Genomic DNA, 8583 nt, shown 5'->3' with positions numbered 1-8583 from the left:
AGTCTAGCAGGAGAAATAGGTTCCCATGTACACACATGGCATTTTTTGTAACCTATTTTTTTAGGACCCTAATGGTGTCTAGTTGAGAATTTTTCATGTTGCCAAGGTCAACTAATGGCCCATGGGGTTTGTTGGCGGCCATCTTGAATTGATGTCCACGCGAGTGGCAAAAAACGCCGATTTTTGTAGACAAATGAACCCACTTTTTCATACAATGTTGACACCAAGAATCAAATGGAAAGGTCATTGACATGGTACAACCACTCTCTATTGGTGAAAAACAGGCAAATAACAAATCTTAGGCTCATAACAATATAACTTTTGCTATTTTGTTTCACAATAGTTTCCTGCAATAGCCAAATGAAACTAGTTTATTCTCTTATATCAATTGCACGGTTATTAAACGGATGGCAATCACTCTAACTGACATGGCAATCTGATAATACTAGCTAATTGAAAGCAAAAGTCATAAAAACCCCTGTTTCACTGATCATCATCGTCGTCCTTCTCATCAATCTCCACCTCATCCTCTTCCCCCTCATCATCATCACTGATGACACCAGCAGCCAACAGGTCAATGAGAGATGGGGGCAGAATTGGTCCACAGGACCAGACAGGCTCCAAAATCCCTCCCTCTGTCTTCTCCCACCCCTGACCCTTGTCATATGTGACAGGTGCTGGCGTTTTGGTCCTCAAGTAGGGCAAGGTCATTTTTCAGTTTTTACAGATTATGAAAGTGCAGATTATAGGCTTTCAAATGATGTGTCATACATTGAAATCAAAAAATAGTTGAAGAAGATATGCTTATTTGAATGTTGGTACTCCTAAAATCAAGTAGCAGAGAAAATCCCCTTGAAAGATCTTGAACTTTTCACACTTCTCACAGGGAGATAAGGGGTGGGAACAATAGCTAGTTAACTCCACCCCAACCACTCCCCCACTAGAGTACCTGTCAATCCTTGCCCATTTAGGGGTTACCCTATTTAAAGCTTTATAACTCCAGATGTGAACACCACAGAGACTAGAAAAATGTCTTAAATTAAGCAATACATTTGTACCATTTATAATACTAGCTTAGATTACTTTATATTCATAATTTTGTAAGAAATAAAGTGCCACAAATGCAATGGTCAAGGCAAAAAATCTAAAATGAATTTGCTCCTTTTTTAGTTCGCAATGAAATACTGGGAGATTGCTGGTTAAAGTATACATGTCCTGGATCAAAAACGTCTTGACCACAAGTTCATAAAATCTAAGGGTGGATATGTAGAACTACTAAAGATCTATGAAGCAAAAACTAAGCAGTGTACCCAGCATCTCCAAATCTACCCAAAATGTCTAAATTATTAACACTGGTCTAAAACAGCTAAGAGTCCAGAAACAAATCCAAAATCTCTCCAAAAAGGAATATAATGCTTTTTGTCCATTGTAAAGCATATGTAAAGCCCTTATGAAGGTTTAAGATGAAACATAGATATAATTTAAACATAATGCAAAAATATAGTCACACAATGCTGCACAGTACCTAAATGTGTAATAATTAACTCTTGTATGTATTTCTATGCTCTGTACACTCCTATGTTTTCTTGTATGGGAATGAGATGATATGAAAACAATTTTCAGCCGTCCACCACGTTTTGGCAATGTTTCAACACTCTCCTCATCACTGTTGTATGCGTCACAAAAACTATTACACTACTAACTAACGCTTACATTACAGTGTGAAATATCCACATTACATAATACCACTAACCTATTTAAAGACACTCAATTTCTAAAATAACGTATATAACCGAAATATTTTGAGCAGTAATACTTACCCAACAATGATGAAATCTTATCTATGTTCAGTAGATGGAGACAGAGACAGTAAATCAATGACAGTTCTATCCGCTTCTGTTTTGCTCCAGAAAACGATGTCAGATAGGTCTATCAGCAAACATATGGCTTAGCTATGCCCAGAAGTCCTCAATAATAATAGTATTTTCTTAGAAATTCAGAAAAATCGTTGACAACGTTTTGTTAGGTGCAGCGCGCTTTTACTACTACCACAGAGTCAATGCGTAAGTGTATGCGATGATAAAAAATCTTTTGGTTACACTGACCTATAAAACGCTATTCCAAAAGCAAAATTAGACATGTTATACATTGTTAGGAAGCTTATACTCTCACCTACTGAATAAATGAATTGTCAATGAAGCCAGACTCTACTACAAAGGACAACAACACTGTAAACAACATGTGTGGTATTACACACAGCTATTTTGGAAGGTACCCAGGCATCACAAATGAGCGTATATTTCACAAACAGATTGTCGAAGACAATATATGACCACTCAGCCTCGAAATGGACATCTCTATGCGTAAAACCAATGGTAAGGTTGTATATTTATTCAATATTTAGTCCCAGATTGACTGTAGAATGACATGGTATCATTTTTTAAAACTTTTTCTTGTTTATTTAGTTATTCAGTGAGCAGCTTTTTCACTGTTCTATTGGCATATTTTAGGGCTATTGTCGGGTTTATCTTGTTGCTATGACGGAATACGATTTTTTGGTGGTGAAAGAATATTTTTATGAATGCCAATAGACAATACTGTCCATTATGTCATGGGTTGGGGGTGTAGTTACAGATGAGACTGCAGCGTGGGGGTGCATGTTAAATGAACGACCAGAGCAACAATGGTAGTGCTGCAAAACTCCATGTTCGGCATAGTTGTCGTGTCTTGTCTACTAATGAAACTAAAACAACGTGTTTCTGTTCATACTTTGGTTGCAGTAGCACTGAATGTCTGAGTTTAGTAATCTCTGCATGCTGGCGTGCCGACCACTAGGGGCTTTGCGCTAAAAACTTAATGGTTGAAAAGGATTCCTCTTTATCCATAAGGTTCTGTAAAAAGCATAGCACATCAGTAACAGAGCACTGGTAAGGCACTGACCGATGAGAGGCACACCATCCTTAAAATACCTGCCACTTATTTTCATGAAGTGACCTGGTAGAGGGCGCTGTCGTGCATTGGATGGTAGCAGCCACACGAGAGGGGACCCCTAACGCAATAAGGTTATACCTCTCACGGGCCAAGCCCAAAGAGCTATTTGCTCCGGGCGGGGGTGGTGTATTTCCCTGTTCGCCTGAGACAGTAGGTCCATGCGTAGCGGAACTCCTGTGCATAAAGGAGAGGGATAATCTCTGCCAGCCATGGCGATTTCGGCCACCTTCACCTGGGTGCTATCAGGATCAGTGTCAAGCTGTGTTCTCTCACTCTGGCTAGAGTGGGAGAGATGAGAGGGAGGGGAGGAAATGCATAAAGGAGCACATCAGGCCATGGGTGGGCCAGTGCGTCCACGCCGAGCGGCGTGTTCTCGTCCCATAGCGAGAAATACATAGGACAGTGTGCGTTTATGTGCAAGGCGAAGAGATCTACGGCCGCACAGCCGAATCTCTGCCACAGCATTTCCACAATCTGGGGATGCAACCGTTATTCCCCGTAAAGTGTGTTTCCCTTTGACAACAGATCCGCGCCTGTGTTCAGAATGCCTGGAACATGGGTTGCGCGTATTGACAGAAAGTGAAAGTGGGCTGGACAGTGGAACTGGAGGGAGCGCATGCCATCTTGCCGATTGACATATGCAATCCCAGGCGTGTTGTCACCTCATAAAGCCCCTCATTCTTAATAGCCCCAGTGGAAGGACCTGAGAGGCTGAAGCCATCAGCCCTTGCAGCTGGAGGCATGTGCAATACTGTACTCTCAAGCCCAGTTTGAACTGAGAGAGACAGACTCTGATAAGATGCGGTCTGCTGATGGCCGAGCTCACATCGACACAGAGTTTAGGTCCAGTCCCAAGAACGTTACATTCTGGGATGGAGACAGATTGCTCCTGGGGAGGTTCACTCTGAAACCAACAGACGACAGATGTGTCAGAACTAGCTGTGTGTCCTGCACAACTCTGACTTTCAAATTGGCGATGATGAACTAATTGTCGATATAAGTCAGAATTCTGACTCCCGTTAGTCTCAACGGAGCCAAACCCGCCTCTACATAAAGGCAGAACAACCGTGGGCTTAGGGAAAGGCCGAAGGGTAGGACTGTGTATTCGTAGCAAGCACCGCGGTGGGCAAAGTGGAGAAATTTTGTGTGAGGGGGATAGATGCCTACGTGGAAAAAGGCATCTTTCAGATCGATTGATGTGAACCGTAGGGAGCCATCCTTCTTTGGAACCAGGAAGTAGTGAGAATAAAAGCCGTGTTGGGCTTGATCTCACGGAACCACACAGATTGCGTAAGAGATTTGTGTAAGAGAGAAGAGATTCCCTCCTCTAAAACATGGGCCGTACGCTCTTTGGTTTGAAAGTAAATGACTCCGTTGAAACGTGCTGGTTTCACTCTGAACTGGCGTCTGTAGCCTTTGGCTATTGTGCTCAGGACCCATTCTGGGGCTGACGGAGCCTGCCAAGCTACGATGTGGCTCGTGAGTGCCCCTGCTGGTGTGGGGGACCGTGGGGAAATTTGGCCGGGTGAGGCCAAATTGAATAATGGTGTTGGCACTCCACCTAGTGGTGAAACCAGGGGAGGCCTTGTGTGTTTTAAAGAGAATCTTTTCACATGGTTTTTTATTTTTGACCTTTCAGGGTGGAAGCCTTTATTCGAAATGGCCTGGTGTTGTTCTGCACACTCAATCTCTACACTATCTGTGTGGCTAGAACAGAGTATCCCTCTTGGGGCATTGAGAGGGTGGACTGAGGCTGGGGGACACGGGAATTGGTGCCCTGACCACAGCGAACGTAGCTCTGCGGGGGAGGCAGAGTTTGAAGGCCTCATTCTCTTTCAACTGGTGCACCTGCGATGCACCTCTTCTCACTCTCGGGCAGACCAGAGAGATTAAGCCATAGGTCCCACTCACCAGCTACAGCCAGGGCCATGGAGTGACCACAGGCCTGGACACACTGGCGAGTATTGCGCAGAACCAGGTCATTAATAGCGACAATCTCGTGCTACAGTATGGGGGAAGGGCTCCCCTTCTTGAGCTGTTTCTCCATCTCCTCAATCAGCTCGGCTTGGTAAATCGAGAGTAGAGAGGAGACATTGAGGGCTCGAATAGCGAGGGCTGAGGACCTGTAGGAAGCCTGGTGAATGGAGGCTGTGAAACGATCTTATTTGGTAGGGGGACTTTGGTGGCGCCAGGTGGTTCAGGTGTCGCCATTCGATGTGGTGGCGGGTGACGGCCCACTTGCACACCTCCAGAAGCACAGCGTGGGGTCGGGCGTTAGCCGTTCCCATAGCCGGTGCTAACTGGGTGGAAGGAATGGTGTACTCCTCACCTGAGTCATTACACGCAGCTGGCGTGTCATCTTGCTCCGACTCAGGCGCCTCTTCATAGGGGTTCCGGAGAGGGAGAGGGGAAGGCCCAACATGTCTGGGTTGGACTGGTGAGCCCAGCTCAGGGTCGAAGGGCCTTGTGGTGGCCGAGGGGCCGTAGTGCTATCGTCCTCTTTATCAGAGTCCTCCTGACCGAGGTCGTTGCCGTGGGTAGCAGCGACTCTCAGTCTCCGCCACCGCAGCCTCCTGGGCAAAGCCAGGCAGTGGCTGCAACTCTCCGGAGTGTCAAGGGCCTCCTAGGCATGTTGAAAACCCAAGTACATGACACAGACAGGATGGGTATCTTTGGCAGTGATGAGAGCACCGCCAGCGGCCAGGCAGGCTCGCAAGTGTAGCTCTTTGGAGAATTCGAGAGAGACGGGCTTAGAAAGGACCATGTAGCAGGGAGCTAGCAGGCTGGCTAAGCAAATAAAGGCAGCGTGGGCGGCTGGCTTTAAGCACTGACAGGCTAGCGTGGTTAGCTAGCAGTCCTGTTCGGCGTTAGCGTGAGCAGGGAGGTGTATCGAAGGCGTGGGCTGCCCGATACAGAAGGGAGCTAGCAAGTGAGGGCGGCAAGCTAGCGAGCCTTATAGAACTGACCGAACTCTCAAACCTTTCATGTCTGGCGGAGGCCGATTCGAGGATTTCCTTCTGCGGACCGTTGGGTGATAAGGTTCTTATTACTTAACGGGTAAGGTTCTTGTGAGATGCAAGGTCAAGGCTGTGAGCTCAGTTTGGATGATCGCGAGAAGTGAATGTCAACTGATGAGTAGTAGCGCGGCAGAGTCCTATATGCTCTTACAGGGTGGTGCCTCCTGTAGCATTGGACACGCTACTGTCTGTCAGAGCCAGGCTTGGTGCAATTGGATGCTTCTGAGGAGTCATGACCGGATGTCATTCCCATAAGTGGATCTCGAAACAAGATGAGGAAAGAGAACTAAATAGATAAACAACAGCAGTGTAACACAGAGAAATTAACTGTAAGAATTAATTGATATATATATATATATATATATATATATATATATATCAATTATCAAGAAATGATGTATATATATCACAGTTCAATGTATACATATCAAGAAAGATGTATATGTATCAGTTTCAATGTATATATATCAAAAATGATGTATATATATCAGACTTAATTAAATATTTCCTGTTTGGCCCCTCATATATATATATATATATGTATGTATACATATATGAGGGGCCAAACAGAAAATATTTAATTAAGTCTGATATATATACATCATTTTTGATATATATACATTGAAACTGATACATATACATCTTTCTTGATATGTATACATTGAACTGTGATATATATACATCATTTTTTGATATATATACATCAAAACCAATATATATATATATTGTTTTTGATATTTATACATTGAAAACGATAAATATACATCATATTTGATATTTATACATCAAAACCAATATATATATACATCATTTCTGATATATATATACATTGAAAACAATATATATACATTATTTCTGATATATATACATTGAAACCGATATATATACAGGCACATATTTGGTCCGCTTCTTATGGGTCTTCCTGGGGTTTGCCCAGGTTTGTTAATGTGAGCCGTGCTGTTTCTGAACAAACTTCGCTTTTAATTTCAGCTACTGTATGCTTTGTGGTGAACGTGCTTCAGCTTTATTTTTTAAAGGTACGCAATGGCTGACAGAGCCAGAGAACTTGTCCAAACACTTTTAGACAGTGACACATTTATTGAAACACTTGCAAACGCATGCGGTAGACCTGACACTACAAATGCTCCACCACGAGGCAGCCATGCCCAAACACGCCACCAAACCACTGAGGATGAACGACACTGAAGTTGGCTCCCGATTCGCAGCTCCCGATTCGAAATTTCCGGTCCACCTTAAATCGGTTGCGTTATATGATTGGACGGTTTCGCGGTCTTCCTTACATATTTGCAAAGGTTATAATTTGCTTCTAAAAGAGAGATACGGATCAAGAGAGAAATTGAACAAAGGTGGTATTGAGAATTTAAAAAAAAACTATTTTTAATTATGTTACGTTCACTTCACATGTAAATGGACTGGACTGCATTTATATAGCGCTTTTATCCAAAGCGCTTTACAATTGATGCCTCTCATTCGCCAGAGCAGTTAGGGATTAGGGGTTAGGTGTCTTGCTCAAGGACACTTCGACACGCCCAGGGCAGGGTTTGAACCGGCAACCCTCCGACTGCCAGACAATCGGTCTTACCTCCTGAGCTATGTCGCCCCATACATGTCTTTTAAGACTGTCCATAGTACATGTCTTTTAAGACTGTACTATGGACAGATCAGTGTCACACATTTTGTTTTCTCCTCAAAATCTAATAGTCTCACCATTGCATCAGGTGTGTATGAGAGAACAGGAAATAATGCACATCTGAAATGTTGTGGATGAAAAATCACTGCACCATATTCAAATAAAACTCCAAACTGTATATATATAAACAAATATATCAATAAAATCCTATTGAAAAATTGACATATTAGAAGGCCATTTCTCATCAAAATATAAAAGTCTGAAAATTTGACATTTAATTACGACAGAAGGGCTCCTGAAGTGGTCTACATCCTACCCCATGTCTGTGAAATTTTACTATTGCATTTTTTAATCCCACCTCAAATTTTCCATGTAATCCAATAGAGGCCAACTGAAAAATATGAAGGTTTGGACAAGAATTTCTCTCCAAATGTAAAAGTTCACAAAATTCTGACACTTGTTCCTGGCAGAAGGGGTCCTGGTCTACATCCTAACCCATTTCTATGAAATTATACTGTAGCATTTTTTAATAATCCCACTTCAAACTTTCCATGTAATCCAATAGACGCCAACTGAAAAAAGTGATTTTTTGGATAAGTATTTCCCTCCAAATCTAAAAATTCAGAAAATTCTGACAAATGTTCCTGGCAGAAGGTGTCCTGGTCTACAACCTACCCCATTTCTGTGAAATTTTACTGTAGCAATTTATAATAATCCCACTTCAAACTTTCTATGCAATCCAATGGACGCCAATTGAAAAATATGAAAGTTTGGATAAGAATTTCTCCCCAAATGTAAAAGTTCAGAAAATTCTGACACTTGTTCCTGGCAGAAGGGGTCCTGGTCTACCTCCTACCCCATTTCTGTGAAATTTTACTGTAGCATTTTTTAATAATCCCACTTCAAACTTTCCATGTAATCCAA

At 42.8% G+C, this 8583-nt stretch overlaps 1 pseudogene; it reads right to left on the bottom strand.

The window, feature by feature from the left end:
• Positions 1-483: 483 nt before the first annotated feature.
• Positions 484-7656, bottom strand: LOC118225752 (annotated as a pseudogene).
• Between the last annotated feature and the right edge of the window lie 927 nt (positions 7657-8583).

Source organism: Anguilla anguilla, chromosome 4, assembly GCF_013347855.1.
Source record: "Anguilla anguilla isolate fAngAng1 chromosome 4, fAngAng1.pri, whole genome shotgun sequence".
NCBI classification, from domain to species: Eukaryota; Metazoa; Chordata; class Actinopteri; order Anguilliformes; family Anguillidae; genus Anguilla; species Anguilla anguilla.
The sequence above is the reverse complement of the archived record's forward strand: the minus strand, read 5'-3'. Positions and strand labels throughout refer to the sequence as shown.